This window comes from Panulirus ornatus, chromosome 2 (genome assembly GCF_036320965.1).
Source record: "Panulirus ornatus isolate Po-2019 chromosome 2, ASM3632096v1, whole genome shotgun sequence".
Classification (NCBI taxonomy): Eukaryota; Metazoa; Arthropoda; class Malacostraca; order Decapoda; family Palinuridae; genus Panulirus; species Panulirus ornatus.
The window spans coordinates 80318273-80339305 of NC_092225.1; positions in this window are offsets into that span (position 1 = coordinate 80318273).

Sequence of the window (21033 nt, forward strand, 5' to 3'; positions counted from 1 at the left end):
CAGGAGACAAACTGTCTGCTGGCAGATATTAGAAATGCAATCATGCTCATGGATGAGAAACTACTCAGCAAGGCGGTCACGTCCTACATGAGGTCAAAACTAGAATATGCTTCTTAAGTGTAGTCTCCCCACCTCATGAGGTACAAGGAGCTAATAGAGAAGATCCAGAGGAAAGCAACAAAGATGGTCCCAGCACTAAGAAAGCTGAGGTACAGGGAAAGGCTAAAAGCTTAAATTTGTTCATTTAGGTAAATAGAAGAGAGATGGGTGACCTGATAACAAGCTTTTAAAACAGACTAACGCTGTAGATAGTGAACAGTTCTTTGAGAAATTTAGGGATAGAACAACTAAAGGATATAACATGAAATTATGAAACTTGACCAAAAAGATGTGAAAAAGTAATCATACAGTACATGTAGTGTATGAACGGAACAAAATGAATGTAGGCTTGGTAAATGCAGACAGGACACAGAAATTAAGAAGTTGTATGATAACAGAACGTTCAAGAGATGGAACCCCACAAGTGTTCAACTCCCTCCCTGACCAGTACAAATATGTAATCACACACACACACACACACACACACACACACACACACACACATATCTCAATAATTCAAAGTGTTTGTGCGTTAGTGAGTTAGTTTGTACCTTTCAAAAGGCCGAACAGTAGCAATAAGAATCCCTAAATATTGGTTGTAGGTTCCTCAAAATGTGAGTCATGGTTTAGGATACCGCTCGTTTGGTCTTGAAGGCTGCTCTGAGGCCACGAGAGACCAAAAACTGCCTTCCTACCCTTAGCAACTGCGCTTAAGAGACCTTATGTTATAATGATAGTAGCTCAGATCAAGGGCGGGACCCAAGGGTGCCAGAGTTTGACCTTAAGAGCCGACGAAGGTTGCTTCTCAAGGTTCAAACTTACTCCAGCCTTATGATACTGATTTAATTCAGAAGTGAACACACTTTTCACTCACTTACCAGTCGCCCTTGAAGCCCATTTAAAAGCCAACAAAAGCCATCTTCATTCAACATCTTTACATACATGTTGCAAAGGATTACAATTTTGCGCGTGATCAAGATATTCCTATGAGTCCACGGGGAAAAGGAAACATGATGAGTTCCCAAGTGCACTTTCGTGTAATAATCACATATATATATATATATATATATCCTCTTTGTCAATCTTTCCTTACTCATTCTCTCCACGTGACCAAACCATTTCAATACACCTTCTTCTGCTCTCTTAACCACACTCTTTTTATTACCACACATCTCTCTTACCTTTTCATTACTTACTCGATCAAACCACCTCACACCACATATTGTCCTCAAACATTTCATTTCCAACACATCCATCCTCCTCCACACAACCCTATAAAATTGTTGGAACCACCATTCCTTCAAACATACCCATTTTTGCTCTCCGAGATGAGATAACGTTCTCGCCTTCCACACTTTCTTCAACGCTCCCAGAACCTTCGCCCCCTCCCCCACCCTGTGACTCACTTTCGCTTCCATGGTTCCATATATATATATATATATATATATATATATATATATATATATATATATATATATATATATATGTATATGTATATATATATATTCATTTATTTTGCTTTGTCGCTGTCTCCCGCGTTTGCGAGGTAGCGCAAGGAAACAGACGAAAGAAATGGCCCAACCCACCCCCATACACATGTATATACATACACGTCCACACACGCAAATATACATACCCATACATCTCAATGTACACATATATATACACACACAGACACATACATATATACACATGCACACAATTCATACTGCCTTTATTCATTCCCATCGCCACTTCGCCACACATGGAATGACATCCCCCTCCCCCCTCATGTGTGCGAGGTAGCGCTAGGAAAAGACAACAAAGGCCCCATTCGTTCACACTCAGTTTCTAGCTGTCATGCAATAATACCCGAAACCACAGCTCCCTTTCCACATCCAGGCCCCACAGAACTTTCCATGGTTTACCCCAGACGCTTCACATGCCCTGATTCAATCCATTGACAGCACGTCGACCCCGGTATACCACATCGTTCCAATTCACTCTATTCCTTGGACGCCTTTCACTCTTCTGCATGAGTGAAAAAGTGATAGAGTGAAAAAGATTTTGAGCGATCGGAGCCTGAACATACAGGAGGGTGAAAGGCGTGCAAGGAAAAAGTGAATTGGAACAATGCGGTATACCGGGGTTGACGTGCCGTCAGTGGATTGAACCAGGGCATGTGAAGCGTCTGGGGTAACCCATGGAAAGTTCTGTGGGGCCTGGATGTGGAAAGGGAGCTGTGGTTTCGGTGTATTAAACATGACAGCTAGAGACTGAGTGTGAACGAATGTGGCCTTTGATGTCTTTTCCTAGCGGTACATAGCGCGCGCGCGGGGGAAGTGTGTTGCCATTTCATGTGTGGAGGGGCGGCGACTGGAATACATGAAAGCATCATGTATGAATATGTACATGTGTATATATGTATATGTCTGTGTATATATATGTATGTATACGTTGAAACGTATAGGTATGTATATGTACATGTGTGGGCGTTTATGTATATATATATATATATATATATATATATATATATATATATATATATATATATATATATATATATAAGTATGTGGGTAGGTGGGCCATTCTTTCGTTTGTTTCCTTGCGCTACCTCACTAACGCGGGAGACAGCGACAAGGTATGGTAGGAAAAAAAAATCATATATATATATATATATATATATATATATATATATATATATATATATATATATATATATATATATATATATATTTTTTTTTTTTTTTTTTTTATTTTTTTTTTTTTTGCTTTGTTGCTGTCTCCCGCGTTTGCGAGGTAGCAAGGAAACAGACGAAGGAAATGGCCCAACCCACCCCCATACACATGTATATACATACGTCCACAAACGCAAATATACATACCTACACAGCTTTCCATGGTTTACCCCAGACGCTTCACATGCCTTGATTCAATCCTCTGACAGAACGTCAACCCCGGTATACCACATCGCTCCAATTCACTCTATTCCTTGCCCTCCTTTCACCCTCCTGCATGTTCAGGCCCCGATCACACAAAATCTTTTTCAACCCATCTTTCCACCTCCAATTTGGTCTCCCTCTTCTCCTCGTTCCCTCCACCTCCGACACATATATCCTCTTGGTCAATCTTTCCTCACTCATTCTCTCCATGTGCCCAAACCATTTCAAAACACCCTCTTCTGCTCTCTCAACCACGCTCTTTTTATTTCCACACATCTCTCTAACCCTTACGTTACTTACTCGATCAAACCACCTCACACTACACATTGTCCTCAAACATCTCATTTCCAGCACATCCATCCTCCTGCGCACAACTCTATCCATAGCCCACGCCTCGCAACCATACAGCATTGTTGGAACCACTATTCCTTCAAACATACCCATTTTTGCTTTCCGAGATAATGTTCTCGACTTCCACACATTCTTCAAGGCTCCCAGGATTTTCGCCCCCTCCCTCACCCTATGATCCACTTCCGCTTCCATGGTTCCATCCGCTGCCAGATCCACTCCCAGATATCTAAAACACTTCACTTCCTCCAGTTTTTCTCCATTCAAACTCACCTCCCAATTGACTTGACCCTCAACCCTACTGTACCTAATAACCTTGCTCTTATTCACATTTACTCTTAACTTTCTTCTTTCACACACTTTACCAAACTCATTCACCAGCTTCTGCAGTTTCTCACATGAATCAGCTACCAGCGCTGTATCATCAGCGAACAACAACTGACTCACTTCCCAAGCTCTCTCATCCCCAACAGACTTCATACTTGCCCCTCTTTCCAAAACTCTTGCATTCACCTCCCTAACAACCCCATCCATAAACAAATTAAACAACCATGGAGACATCACACACCCCTGCCGCAAACCTACATTCACTGAGAACCAATCACTTTCCTCTCTTCCTACACGTACACATGCCTTACATCCTCGATAAAAACTTTTCACTGCTTCTAACACTTTGCCTCCCACACCATATATTCTTAATACCTTCCACAGAGCATCTCTATCAACTCTATCATATGCCTTCTCCAGATCCATAAATGCTACATACAAATCCATTTGCTTTTCTAAGTATTTCTCACATACATTCTTCAAAGCAAACACCTGATCCACACATCCTCTACCACTTCTGAAACCACACTGCTCTTCCCCAATCTGATGCTCTGTACATGCCTTCACCCTCTCAATCAATATCCTCCCATATAATTTACCAGGAATACTCAACAAACTTATACCTCTGTAATTTGAGCACTCACTCTTATCCCCTTTGCCTTTGTACAATGGCACTATGCACGCATTCCGCCAATCCTCAGGCACCTCACCATGAGTCATACATACATTAAATAACCTTACCAACCAGTCAACAATACAGTCACCCCCTTTTTTAATAAATTCCACTGCAATACCATCCAAACCTGCTGCCTTATATATATATATATATATATATATATATATATATATATATATATATATATATATATATATATATATATATTCCTATGAGTCCACGGGAAAATGAATATCTTGACCACGCGTAAAATTGTGATCCTTTCCAATATATATATATATATATATATATATATATATATATATATATATATATATATATATATATATATATGAGCAGTTGGCTGGAAATCCTCCCCTCCCGTTTCATTTTTTCTAAAAGAAGAAACAGAGAAGTAGGCCAAGTGAGGATATACCCACTGAGGCTCAGTCTTCTGTTCTTAACACTATCTCGCTAATGCGGGAAATGCGAATATGTGTGAAAAAGAGGAAAATATATATATATATATATATATATATATATATATATATATATATATATATATATATATATATATATATATTTTTTTTTAAACTATTCGCCATTTCCCGCGTTAGCGAGGTAGCGTTAAGAACAGAGGACTGGGCCTTTGTGGAATATACTCACCTGGCCCCCTTCTGTTCCTTCTTTTGGAAAATAAAAAAAAAAAAAAAAAAAAAGAGAGGGGAGGATTTCCAGCCTCCCGCTCCCTCCCCTTTTAGTCGCCTTCTACGACACGCAGGGAATACGTGGGAAGTTTTCTTAATCCCCTATCCCCAGGGATAATATATATATATATATATATATATATATATATATATATATATATATATATATATATATATATATATATATATATATTTTTTTTTTATTTTTTTTTTTTTTATACTTTGTCGCTGTCTCCCGCGTTTGCGAGGTAGCGCAAGGAAACAGACGAAAGAAATGGCCCAACCCCCCCCATACACATGTATATACATACGTCCACACACGCAAATATACATACCTACACAGCTTTCCATGGTTTACCCCAGACGCTTCACATGCCTTGCTTCAATCCACTGACAGCACGTCAACCCCGGTATACCACATCGCTCCAATTCACTCTATTCCTTGCCCTCCTTTCACCCTCCTGCATGTTCAGGCCCCGATCACACAAAATCTTTTTCACTCCATCTTTCCACCTCCAATTTGGTCTCCCTCTTCTCCTTGTTCCCTCCACCTCCGACACACATATCCTCTTGGTCAATCTTTCCTCACTCATCCTCTCCATGTGCCCAAACCACTTCAAAACACCCTCTTCTGCTCTCTCAACCACGCTCTTTTTATTTCCACACATCTCTCTTACCCTTACGTTACTCACTCGATCAAACCACCTCACACCACACATTGTCCTCAAACATCTCATTTCCAGCAAATCCATCCTCCTGCGCACAACTCTATCCATAGCCCACGCCTCGAAACCATACAACATTGTTGGAACCACTATTCCTTCAAACATACCCATTTTTGCTTTCCGAGATAATGTTCTCGACTTCCACACATTTTTCAAGGCCCCCAGGATTTTCGCCCCCTCCCCCACCCTATGATCCACTTCCGCTTCCATGGTTCCATCCGCTGCCAGATCCACTTCCAGATATCTAAAACACTTCACTTCCTCCAGTTTTTCTCCATTCAAACTCACCTCCCACGGGGAAAATGAAACACGATAAGTTCCCAAGTGCACTTTCGTGTAACAATCACATCAGGGGAGGTACAAGAAAGAAATATAACAGTCATTTTATATACAACGAAGGACGTAGCTGGGACGCCATTTGGTAAACAAGGGATTGTACAAGACAGACTAACTAATATTAAGGTTATAATTCTTTGTGTATTTAATAATAGGAGATTCAGTGATATGTTTACCAAATGGCGTCCTAGCTACGTCTCTTTGTTGTATATCAACTGACTGTTATATTTCTTTCTTGTATCTCCCCTGATGATGTGATCATTACACGAAAGTGCACTTGGGAACTTATCGTGTTTCATTTTACCCTTGGACTCATATAAATATACTTCATCACGCGCAAAATTGTGATCCTTTCCAATATATATATATATATATATATATATATATATATATATATATATATATATATATATAAATATATATATATATATATATATATATATATATATATATATATATATATATATATATATAAATATATATATATATATATATATATATATATATATATATATATATATATATATATATATATATATATATATATATATATCTTTTTTTTTTTTTTTTTTTTTTTTGCTTTGTCCCTGTCTCCCGCGTTTGCGAGGTAGCGCAAGGAAACAGACGAAAGAAATGGCCCAACCCCCCCCCCCATACACATGTATATACATACGTCCACACACGCAAATATATATACCTACACAGCTTTCCATGGTTTACCCCAGACGCTTCACATGCCCTGATTCAATCCACTGACAGCACGTCAACCCCGGTATACCACATCGCTCCAATTCACTCTATTCCTTGCCCTCCTTTCACCCTCCTGCATGTTCAGGCCCCGATCACACAAAATCTTCTTCACTCCATCTTTCCACCTCCAATTTGGTCTCCCTCTTCTCCTCGTTCCCTCCACCTCCGACACATATATCCTCTTGGTCAATCTTTCCTCACTCATTCTCTCCATGTGCCCAAACCATTTCAAAACACCCTCTTCTGCTCTCTCAACCACGCTCTTTTTATTTCCACACATCTCTCTTACCCTTACATTACTTACTCGATCAAACCACCTCACACCACACATTGTCCTCAAACATCTCATTTCCAGCACATCCATCCTCCTGCGCACCACTCTATCCATAGCCCACGCCTCGCAACCATACAACATTGTTGGAACCACTATTCCTTCAAACATACCCATTTTTGCTTTCCGAGATAATGTTCTCGACTTCCACACATTCTTCAAGGCTCCCAGAATTTTCGCCCCCTCCCCCACCCTATGATCCACTTCCGCTTCCATGGTTCCATCCGCTGCCAGATCCACTCCCAGATATCTAAAACACTTCACTTCCTCCAGTTTTTCTCCATTCAGACTCACCTCCCAATTGACTTGACCCTCAACCCTACTGTACCTAATAACCTTGCTCTTATTCACATTTACTCTTAACTTTCTTCTTTCACACACTTTACCAAACTCAGTCACCAGCTTCTGCAGTTTCTCACACGAATCAGCCACCATCGCTGTATCATCAGCGAACAACAACTGACTCACTTCCCAAGCTCTCTCATCCCCAACAGACTTCATACTTGCCCCTCTTTCCAAAACTCTTGCATTCACCTCCCTAACAACCCCATCCATAAACAAATTAAACAACCATGGAGACATCACACACCCCTGCCGCAAACCTACATTCACTGAGAACCAATCACTTTCCTCTCTTCCTACACGTACACATGCCTTACATCCTCGATAAAAACTTTTCACTGCTTCTAACAACTTGCCTCCCACACCATATATTCTTAATACCTTCCACAGAGCATCTCTATCAACTCTATCATATGCCTTCTCCAGATCCATAAATGCTACATACAAATCCATTTGCTTTTCTAAGTATTTCTCACATACATTCTTCAAAGCAAACACCTGATCCACACATCCTCTACCACTTCTGAAACCACACTGCTCTTCCCCAATCTGATGCTCTGTACATGCCTTCACCCTCTCAATCAATACCCTCCCATATAATTTACCAGGAATACTCAACAAACTTATGCCTCTGTAATTTGAGCACTCACTCTTATCCCCTTTGCCTTTGTACAATGGCACTATGCACGCATTCCGCCAATCCTCAGGCACCTCACCATGAGTCATACATACATTAAATAACCTTACCAACCAGTCAACAATACAGTCACCCCCTTTTTTAATAAATTCCACTGCAATACCATCCAAACCTGCTGCCTTGCCGGCTTTCATCTTCCGCAAAGCTTTTACTACCTCTTCTATATATATATATATATATATATATATATATATATATATATATATATATATATATATATATATATATATATATATATATATATGTATATATATATATATATATATATATATATATATATATATATATATATATATATATTTTGGAAAGAGGGGCAAGTATGAAGTCTGTTGGGGATGAGAGAGCTTGGGAAGTGAGTCAGTTGTTGTTCGCTGATGATACAGCGCTGGTGGCTGATTCATGTGAGAAACTGCAGAAGCTGGTGACTGAGTTTGGTAAAGTGTGTGAAGAAGAAAGTTAAGAGTAAATGTGAATAAGAGCAAGGTTATTAGGTACAGTAGGGTTGAGGGTCAAGTCAATTGGGAGGTGAGTTTGAATGGAGAAAAACTGGAGGAAGTGAAGTGTTTTAGATATCTGGGAGTGGATCTGGCAGCGGATGGAACCATGGAAGCGGAAGTGGATCATAGGGTGGGGGAGGGGGCGAAAATTCTGGGGCCTTGAAGAATGTGTGGAAGTCGAGAACATTATCTCGGAAAGCAAAAATGGGTATGTTTGAAGGAATAGTGGTTCCAACAATGTTGTATGGTTGCGAGGCGTGGGCTATGGATAGAGTTGTGCGCAGGAGGATGGATGTGCTGAAATGAGATGTTTGAGGACAATGTGTGGTGTGAGGTGGTTTGATCGAGTGAGTAACGTAAGGGTAAGAGAGATGTGTGGAAATAAAAAGAGCGTGGTTGAGAGAGCAGAAGAGGGTGTTTTGAAGTGGTTTGGGCACATGGAGAGGATGAGTGAGGAAAGATTGACCAAGAGATATATGTGTCGGAGGTGGAGGGAGCAAGGAGAAGAGGGAGACCAAATTGGAGGTGGAAAGATGGAGTGAAAAAGATTTTGTGTGATCGGGGCCTGAACATGCAGGAGGGTGAAAGGAGGGCAAGGAATAGAGTGAATTGGAGCGATGTGGTATACCGGGGTTGACGTGCTGTCAGTGGATTAAATCAAGGCATGTGAAGCGTCTGGGGTAAACAATGGAAAGCTGTGTAGGTATGTATATTTGCGTGTGTGGACGTATGTATATACATGTGTATGGGGGGGGGGGGGTTTGGGCCATTTCTTTCGTCTGTTTCCTTGCGCTACCTCGCAAACGCGGGAGACAGCGACAAAGCAAAAAAAAGAAAAAGAAAAAAAAAAAAAAAAATATATATATATATATATATATATATATATATATATATATATATATATATATATATATATATATAAACGGTGAGATGTATAGGTATGTATATGTGCGTGTGTGGACGTGTATGTATATACATGTGTATGTGGATGGGTTGGGCCATTCTTTCGTTTGTTTCCTTGCGCTACCTCGCTAACGAGGGAGACAGCGACAAAGCAAAATGATAATAATAATAATAATGATAATAATAATAATAATAATAATAATAATAATAATAATAATAATAATAATAATGATAATAATATTTCACACATATTCACCTTATCCCGCGTCAGCGGGGTAGCGTTAAGAACCGAGGACTGAGCCTTAGAGGGAATATTCTCACTGGGCCTCCTTCTCTGTTCCTTCTTTTGGAAAATTATGAACGGGAGGGAAGGATGTCCAGCCCCCCGCTCCCTTCTCTTTTAGTCGCCTTCTACGACACGCAGGGAATACGTGGGAAGTATTTTTTCTCCCCTATCCCGAGGGATAATGTATATATATGTTTGTGTGTGTGTGTGTGTATGTATGTGTGTGTGTGTGTGTGTGTGTGTATGTGTGTGTGTGTGTGTGTGTGTATGTGTGTGTATGTGTGTGTGTGTGTGTATGTGTATGTGTGTGTGTGTGTGTTTACCGATGTGATCATTTGGACAAAGGGAATCACCTTCCCTTGTACGATTTTCAAAATCTGGTGTTATGGTAGGTTGACGCGTCCTGGGAGGTTATTGTGGGTCAGGCAGCGTCTGCATGACAGTATCCTGATGGGTCAGTCTGGGCCAGGCAGCGTCTGCATCCATGCAGCATCTGCATGCCGTGTCCTGGAGGGTCAGCGTGGGCCAGGCAGCTTCTGCATGACGTGTCCTGGAGGGTCAGCGTGGGCTAGCCAGCACCTGCAAAAGTCTGGGCCAGGCAGAGTCTGCATGACAGCATCTTGGAGGGTCAGTGAGGGCCAGGCAACATGTGCATGACAGCGTCCTGGAAGGTCAGTGTGGACCCGGACAGCGTCGCATGACCTGTCCTGCAGGGTCAGTTTGGGCCACCATCAGCATGACAGCGTCCTGGAGGGTCAGAGTGGGTCAGGCACCCCCGTCTGCACGACGCGTCCAGCGTCGGGCCAGGCAGCGTCGTCTGCATGACAGTGTCCTGGAGGACGGTATGAGCCAGAGGTTATCAACCCTTCCTGACTTTCCATGTGTACACAACAAATGTGCTGCTCCCGTCCCTCCCTCCCTCACCTCCCCTGCTGACCTGATTCACGTCCGAGAATTTATGGAATATGTGAAGGCCAGCGACATTATTAGAGTTTATTAATAGCTGTCTTAAAAGGCGAGGCATTGACTTGGACGTTCTTTACATTTAGATTAGTTACTTTCATCTCTAGTTGCAAGGTTGTGGTGGAGCAGGGCAGGGCTATAGCGCCGCCTGTCAGAGCATTGACCCCGTCCCCCCCCCTGAACATAAACAAATGGATGTGGAGGAGGAGGAGGAGGAGGAGGAGGAGCGGGTGCGTCACCAACACCGTCACACTGGCGTCTATCACAAGCAAAATGGGTGCATGAGGCGACCCACCGACCCCACCTCCTCCTCCCCAACCCCCAAAGGCAACACCCTAAGTCACGTGACAGGGCATAGGTCAGGTGTGTACCCGCCCAGAGAGCAGCAGCAGCAGCGGTGCAGCGGCTCGCTCCAGTAGCAGCACACTCCTACCTCCCGGTCAATGACCTCCCACTTTCTTCAACTCAAGTCCCCCCATAAAACCATTGCCTCAAGGCCCACTTTCTCACCTGTATGAAGGAGATAAACCTTTTTGAGAATGGGGTTCTTACATGCATCCTCTGAACATGACTGGATTTCTTTACAATGCTCTCCTCGTGTTTTGGACTCCCCGGAGTTCAGTGACCCCGACGGAGTCTGACTTTTAAGGGATGAATCTTATTTAGCTGGCGATGTGGGGCATTGTACCTGTCGCCAGGGTCCTCCCTGTCTCGCTAGTTATTTGTTTTCAAATAGTTAACACAACCTTTACTTGTTTAAAAGCATTGTTTATGCCTTTGTAGAAGAGGTTACGCTCCAACGCTTTCCTTTTAAAGCGGCGCGAGAATTCGAACTCTGGAGAGAGACAGTTTGGAGCTTAGCCTCATTCCCTGTGCCCTATCGTTCGTGTCGGTGCAAATCAATGACCCACGGAACTTCTATCTTACATAAGGACACTTTCACGATTAATATTTATATGGTGAACAGGATACTTGAGAAATACACCGATGCAGTCTCCTGTTGACGTCCTACCCATTGGCCCCGCCACGTGCTGCTCTGCATACTGATGTTGTGAAAAGCTAAAAGAATGCCAAAGGAAGTTTCCATGTGGGGGGGGGGGTGGCGATTTCCATTCGATATGCAAATGACACTCGTTTTTCACACGTCGGCAGTGCAACTGTGTTTGTCCAGAGGACGTTTTGCCTCGCCCGTTAACCCAAAACCTTAGTAGTAATGGTAGGGGACGACGAGTGGCGCGGGCCATCTATCGAGGTTGTCGTAGCCAGGACCTGATGGTATCTATGAGCTTGGGGGGTGTAGGAGAGGGAGGAGGACGCTGTACATAAGGTGTATGGTAGTCCTGGGGCAAGGTACTGGTCCAAGGAGTGGGTCACTATGCCGGCCAGGTAGGAGCCGCGACCACCACCACGCCTCGGTCATCGACCCCACTTTCACTCTCAGTCGCACAGCCAAACGCACACAGACCCGCCCTTGGTCTAGCCCGACGCGAACGCTGCCAAGGAGCCCTGGTTGGTTGACTCCAGTCCTGCTCTTAATGGAGGAGCTCTCCTGACGGGGGGCCAGGCTCCTGCGTGCTCACGTAGATGCCGTCCGTCGTCGCAACGCTCCGTAATAATGATAATAATAATAATGATAATGACAATAATGATAATGATAAACGCCTTCACAACCACTTTACAACGTTGCTGACAAAGCACAACTGCCCACCGCTCCCAAAATTGGTGACACACCACAATGATCGTATAATACTGCTAACACATTACAACCTCACTGTTATACTCGTACACATCAAAACAACCTGAAGACACACCTAAGGCACTGCAAGCACACTACAACTTTTGTGTCACACCGACACTACTAATTCAACACAACCTACTTATAACACTTGTGTCATCACAACCACCCTACAGCACTCAGGGTTCAAAACAACCACCCTACATCACCCTTGAGTCTCTACAACCTCACTACTATACTCTTGACTCACAACAACCACCCTACAACTCTCTTGACTCACAACAACCACCCTACAACTCTCTTGACTCACAACAGTCATCCTACAAAACTCTAGACTCACAAAAACTTTACTGCAATGTTGTTGACTCACAACAGCTAACTTGCGTCAATCTTGCCTCTAAATAACCACCCTACAACTCTCTGGACTCACAAGAACCATCCTACAACATTCCTAGCTTACAAAGACCTCACTACAACATTTCCGACGCACCACAGCCACTTCACAACATTATTGAATCACAACACCCTTACTACAACATTCTTGTCAAAAAACATGCACCCTACAACATGCTTGAAGTACATCAACCTGACTACAATACTTTTGACTCAAAACAACCTACCTACAACAATACTGACTCACAACAACTCTACCATAATATTAGTGACTCATAACTATCCCAAAACCCTCTTCATTCGCAAAAACCAGCCAACTACATTCTTGATTTACAACAACCACCCTATAACAATTCTGACTCACAACAACCACGTTACAACATTGTTGACTCACTATGACACTCGACTCACAGCATTTACAACACTGATGGTTTATAACAACACTCCTAACTCAAAGCAACATTACTACAACACTCGACTTAGAATAACAACTACAACTCTCTTGACTTAGAATAACAACTACAACTCTCGTCTCATGTCTCATAGCAACCACTTTATAACATCATAACCTGAACCTCAGTAAAACAAATCTGACTCAAAATAAGCTTACTTCAAAACTTTTGAATCGTAAGAAACTTATTCAAACATTCCTCACTCACAACAACCACTTTACAACATCTTTGACTCAAAGAAACTTCACTACAACACTCGTAAACCACAAAAACCAGCCTACATTACTCTTGACCCACAACAACCATCCTGCAATACTCATGACTCACAACAACCAATTATAACACTCTTATTTAATAACAACCACCCTACAACACTCATGACTCACAACAACCATCCTACAACACTCATGACTCACAACAATCATCCTACAACACTCATGACTCACAACAACCATCCTACAACACTCATGACTCACAACAACCATCCTACAACACTCATGACTCACAACAACCATCCTACAACACTCATGACTCACAACAACCATCCTACAACACTCATGACTCACAACAACCATCCTTTAACACTCATGACTCACAACAACCATCCTACAACACTCACGACTCACAACAACCATCCTACAACACTCATGACTCACAATGACCATCCTGCGACAGTCTTGACTGACAACAATCATTCTACAACCCTCTTGATTCCAAACAACCGTCCTACAACAGTCTTGAATCACAACAACCAACTTACAACACTCCTGACTCATAAAAGCCATTCTACAACGCTATCATCTCACAGTAACCATCATAGAACACTCTAAACTCACAACAACCATCCTACAACACCCGACTCACAACAATCATCTTACGACATTCTTGACTCACAACAACCATCATATAAGATTCTTGGCTCACAAAAGCCATCCTACAACACTCTTACTTCACAGTATACATCCTACAACACTCTTACTTCACAGTATACATCCTCCAACACTCTTGACTCACAGCAACATCACAACATTACTCTTGATACATAACATGCACCCTACAACACTCTTAACTCACAACAAACACTCTCCGTAATGCTGAGGGATCACAACTAACCTACAACATTACTGAGACGGCACAGGCAACCTACAACACTGTAGAGCTAGACATAACCATCTTACAACACACTTGGATCACCACAACCAAGGTGAAAGACTCATATTCAAACTACAATAATGATGACACATTCCAGCTAACCTCTAAAGCTGCTGGTTCATCACAACCACCCTACAACACTAACGACACATTATAGTTAACGAACAACACTTCTGACTCACTACAACCTCCCCTCAACTCCAGGGTCTTATCACAACAACACCTACAACACTCGTGACTCACACCAACCACCCGATTGCACTCTCAACTCTACACAATCATCCAGTACGCTCCTGAATCCCTACAACCCCCCATACGAGTCCAATAACTCAAATACAACCGCGCTACAACACCCATGACTCGTTACAACCACCCTCTAAATCATACCAACTCACTACAAACCACCCTAATAACCATGACTGACGTGACAATCACCCTACATCACCCCTGACTCACCACAACCACCCTACAACCCCCTACCGACACATGACGTACATCTACAGTTTCCCTACAGGATCCAGAGTGGCTGAGTTACGACAGCGACGTCAGAGCACAATACCACCGTAACTTGGCCAACAGTTTCACTTCTACAGGGGAGCCAGGCCACACGACCCCGCAACACGAATCCTGGTCTTACTTTCTGACTCATTAAGTTCTCGGGTTAGTCTTACCCTCCTGAGCACGACGGTACGACTCTTGAGCACGACGGTACGACCTGAGCACGACGGTACGACTCTTGAGCACGACGGTACGACCTGAGCACGACGGTACGACTCTTGAGCACGATGGTACGACCTGAGCACGACAGTACTACCCTTGAGCACGAAGGGTGCTACCCTTGAGCACGACGGTACGACCTGAGCACGACGGTACGACTCTTGAGCATGAAGGGTGCTACCCTTGAGCACGACGGTACGGCTCTTGAGCACGACGGTACGAGCTGAGCACGACGGTACGACCGCTGAGCACGACGTATGACCCTTGAGCACGAAGGGTGCGACCATTGAGCACGACGGTCCGACCCCTGAGCACGACGTAAGACCCTTGAGCACGACGGTACGACCCCTGAGCACGACGTAAGACCCTTGAGCACGACGGTACGACCCCTGAGCACGAGGGGTGCGACCCTTGAGCACGACGGTATGACTCCTGAGCTCCAAGGGTACGACCCCTGAGCACGAGGGGTGCGAGTCTTGAGAACGACGGCACGACTCTTGAGCACGAGGGGTGTGACCACGACGGTACGACCCCTGAGCACGAAGGGCGCGATTCTTGGGCACAACGGTGCGAATCTCGAGCTCGACGGTACGACTCTTGAGCACGGAGGTGTGATTTTTAAGCACGACGGTACGACTCTAGAGCACGACGGTACGATCCTTGAGCACGACGGTACTACCCTTTTAGGCACGATGGCCTGGCCTTTGACCTGACCCTTAAAAGCGAAGGATGAAATATCCAGGGCCATCATCATACACATGGACCACACAACCGTGATCAATGGGTTTGTTATCTACCTTCCATATACCACCTCACCTCTCCTCTACTTTCTCTTCCATACAATGATCATAACAACCATTCTTTCTACTCCCACATTGCGCCTGGCCTCGTCGGAAAGGTCTCCTTGTGAATGACCGAAATATCTGACGTAAAAAAAAAAGAAAGTATGGCAATCTAACAACCATCCAGTCGTAGTAAGTCCATGCCACAACCATGTTACAAGCTATGATCAGATCACAACTATCTCTACAGTAGCATAGGCTCAAATTACAACTATCCCATTATTAGTTTGGTTTAAATCACAAACATCTCATGGCAGTGTTGATTAAATCACATCCATCCCATGGCCACATGACCACCACATCATGAGGACCAGGTTTGTGACATCAGCTGCACCATAGCACAGTCCCTCCCTCTTAGTACCCGATACTGCTCTCATGTAGCCTCATCACAGCTACGTTAAATCTCTGACCTGTAATTATTAATCTCATGGCTCCAGGACAATTGAATACTTTGCCCCAGGATCCCCCTTCCAAATACCCCAGGACCCCTTCCAAATATTGCCTCAGGACCCCCCTTCCAAATATTGCCTCAGAACCCCTTCCAAATATTGCCCCAGGACCCCCCTTCCAAATATTGCCCCAGGACCCCTTCCAAATATTGCTCCAGGACCCCTTCCAAATATTGCCCCAGGACCCCTTCCAAATAAACTCGTCCTGGTGTTACCCACGACGTCTTTCCAGGAGCTCCTGCATCCCCAAGGCTGCGTCACTTCCAGTAGCAGGGGAATGATGGACTCCTTTCGAGCGTGAGAAATTCTTTCATGTGACTGTACTGCCAATGTTCACAGCCTCGCTCAGGGTGACTTTTCACTCGTGTATAACCTTATGAGACGGAGTACAGTGATATCCTGACCTACACTCATACACAGAATCAAAAGACTCACTGTTCTACCTAATTACCCAATTTCACAACAACCAAATGGGTTGTGGGTACAATCCCAGATACCTTCCACGTCACAACTCAGCCCTAGAGCCACCACAGGAATGATGATCCAAGCAGATCAGACGAAGTTAGTCACATATTGGCTTCGCATGGGGTTTGTATGTGTACATTTGGCAGATCCAGTGTCGTGTCGAAGGGAAAAATCATCTCGAAAGCCTTCAAGGATCTCTATGGCATTTTGCTATTTCGAGGCTCGTAAGCAAGCGGACGGTGGTAGAAGGTGAGGACACCATCTTACAACCCCGCCCATCTCCTGGCCTGTCTACCATCCCCTCCACCTCTTCCCTGACCTGTCTAAGTGGAACGTCAACATACGATCGCTGGGCACGATAGCTCACTCCACGCTCCGCTGCCTTGCCGGTCTCCACACAACTATAGCAGGCAACATAACTCTCACCTCTCTTACCTCTCTCACCATCTGTTGCTACATCACGCCTACGACCGCCACCTGCTGCTACTACATCACCGGTACGCCGCTATATAATCACACACACACACACACACACACACACACACACACACACACACACACAACCTTCTCCATCAGAACAACAATTAGCAGACGTGAAAAAACATAAACTCCACATTACACCATACCTATAACTATGTGTTTGTTCGTGGAGGGTAATAGCCATAGCCGTCTATACTTTCAACAGAGACACTATAACCAACATGGGTTCGAATCCTGGGTATGGCTGTCGGCCCACGACCAACCTAGGTGCTCTTTCACCTTTGGGGCCAGGTCGATAAATGGGTAACTGGCTTTGTCCGTTGTGTGTATAATGTGTTTATGTACACATAAGAGTAAAGACTCAGTACATACATACAAAGTTAAGAGAGGGGACAACAGAAGGGTAAAACCCTCTCCCCGTCACACAGATAATAGTCTCTACTTCGTACTTCATACCTACAACCATCACAGACGCTTTCCAGTTCTACGACAACGCTTCCTCTTTGTACCTCACTCCTCCAGAGAGCATCTCCTGCAACACTCACAGTCAACAAGGGTTTCTACAACACCCTACATGACGGACAACATTCTTCTCTAAAAAAAACAAAAAAAGAAACAAAAAGCGTGTATCAGTTCTCACTACATCATAGTTGTGACCATAGTGATCACTACTACATCACTTACTCATTCACCAAGAGACCATCTGACCCCCCACCCTCCCTTCCCCCCCTTATTACTACAACCTGTTTTCTACGACGCCCCTACAGATGACGAGATCTTCTTGAACCACTTCCTTGACGTCGCCACCAGATCCCATAACCTTCTCACAACACACACACACACACACACACACACACACACACACTCTCTCTCTCTCTCTCTCCACACCGTCTCCATATTGACTATGTGGTCTCGACTGAACGTTATTTTTACAACTGGAATACAATCACCTGTTCCTACAACAGCTGCAGATACATCAATGTTTATACAGCTGTATTCCTCTGCTGTTGTTGTGAGAGTATGGGGGTCATCCAGTCACTTTGTTATTCTATTGCAGGAGCTACACTTCCCAGGTGTTCCTGCAACACTAGCAGACACAGGAATTGTTCCTGCACTACTGCCCTTAGTCATCACCAGTTCTTGCAACACAGACATAGTCATCACTTATCCCTGCAACACCACCCAGTCATCACCAGTTCCTGCAACACATAGTCATCACTTATCCCTGCAACACCACCCAGTCATCACCAGTTCCTGCAACACAGACATAGTCATCACTTATCCCTGCAACACTACTTAGTCATCACCAGTTCCTGCAACACATAGTCATCACTTTTCCCTGCAATACTACCTAGTCATCAACAGTTCCTGCAACACATAGTCATCACTTTCCCTGCAACACTATCTAGTCATCACCAGTTCCTTCAACACAATCATAGTCATCACTTATCCCTGCAACACTACTTAGTCATCACCAGTTCCTGCAACACATAGTCATCACTTTTCCCTGCAATACTGCCTAGTCATCAACAGTTCCTGCAACACATAGTCATCACTTTCCCTGCAACACTATCTAGTCATCACCAGTTCCTGCAACACAATCATTGTCATCACTTATCCCTGCAACACTATCTAGTCATCACCAGTTCCTTCAACACAATCATAGTCATCACTTATCCCTGCAACACTACTTAGTCATCACCAGTTCCTGCAACACAATCATAGTCATCACTTATCCCTGCAACACTATCTAGTCATCACCAGTTCCTGCAACACAATCATAGTCATCACTTATCCCTGCAACACTATCTAGTCATCACCAATTCCTGCAACACTCTCACAGTCATCACTACCAGTCATTACCTGTTGCTGAACTAGTAACACAAATATCACCCGTCCTTGCAACACGTCCACAGTCACCACCAATTCTAATTAGATCACCATAATCGCCACCCGTTCCTGCAACACATCAAAGTCATCACATATTCCACAACACCAGCTCTGGTCACAACCAGTTCTTGCCCGAGTTATCATCTGTTCATGTATCACCACTACAGGGAGGGATGATTAGTCCCTGCAACACCACAACGGTCTTCACCTGTTCGATTACCACAGTCATGGCAACACTTTACGTAAAGGTCCAAACATGTTCCTGCAACGCTACAACAGTCCATAACTCTTCTTGCAACACATCCATAGTCATCCCCTCGTCCTGTAACACAACCAAACTCGTCACTTATTTCTGCAATACTACAAATACCACCGCAACACTGCCACAGTAGTTCCTACACCAATACTGCCTTCATTCACAATTCTTCAACCTTACCTCTGTTAACACCTGTTTCCGAAACACTGCTTCAGTCCTTCAATACTACCATAATCATCGAGTGTTCCTGCAACACCATCAAAGTTCTGCAATACTTAACTAAACAGTAACTGTTTCTGAAACACGAACACAGTCACCACATTTCCCGACATTACTACAGTCATCACTTATTCCTGCAACACTACTATAACCAACGCCTTTTCCTACAACATTGCAATAGTCATAACCTGTTCCTGCAACACCCAGCAGTCAACTGTAGCTCCTGCAACGCTATCACAGTCATCATCTGTTCCTGCAATAATACCACGGTCAATATAGTACCTGCAACAGTGGCACAGTCATCAACTGTTACTTTCACACTAACACAGTCATCATATTCTTCTGCAACACTACCGTAGTCAGCGTCAGTTTCTGCAACACTACCGTAGTCATCGTCAGTTTCTGCAACACTACTAAAGTCATCACCAGTTTCTGCAACACTACTAAAGTCATCACCAGTTTCTGCAACACTACCTTTGTCAACACCTATTTCTGAAACACTACCACGGTCATCACTTTCTCCTACTACAGTACCACAGTCATCACGCTTTCCTGCAACACTACCATTGTTATTACCTAAATTCTACATCACTACCAAAATCTACAGACATCAGTAGTTCTTGCAACAATTCCATAGTCACTACCTCTTGCTGCAACACTGACAGAGTCGTCATGTTTCTGCAACATTGACGCAGTCATCATTAGTTCTTGCAACATAACTAGCAGTCATCACTTCTTCAATACAACCGAGAGTCATCACCTGCTCCTACAACACAACCAGCAGTCATCACCTGTTCCTTCAACACAACCGGCAGTCATCATCTGTTCCTTCAACACAACCGGCAGTCATCACCTGTTCCTTCAACACAACCAGCAGTCATCATCTGTTCCTTCAACACAACCGGCAGTCATCACCTGTTCCTTCAACACAACCGGTAGTCATCACCTGTTCCTTCAACACAACCGGCAGTCATCCTGTTCCTTCAACACAACCGCAGGCATTCACTGTTCCTTCAACACAACCGGCAGTCATCACCTGTTCCTTCAACACAACCAGCAGTCATCACCTGTTCCTTCAACACAACCGGCAGTCATC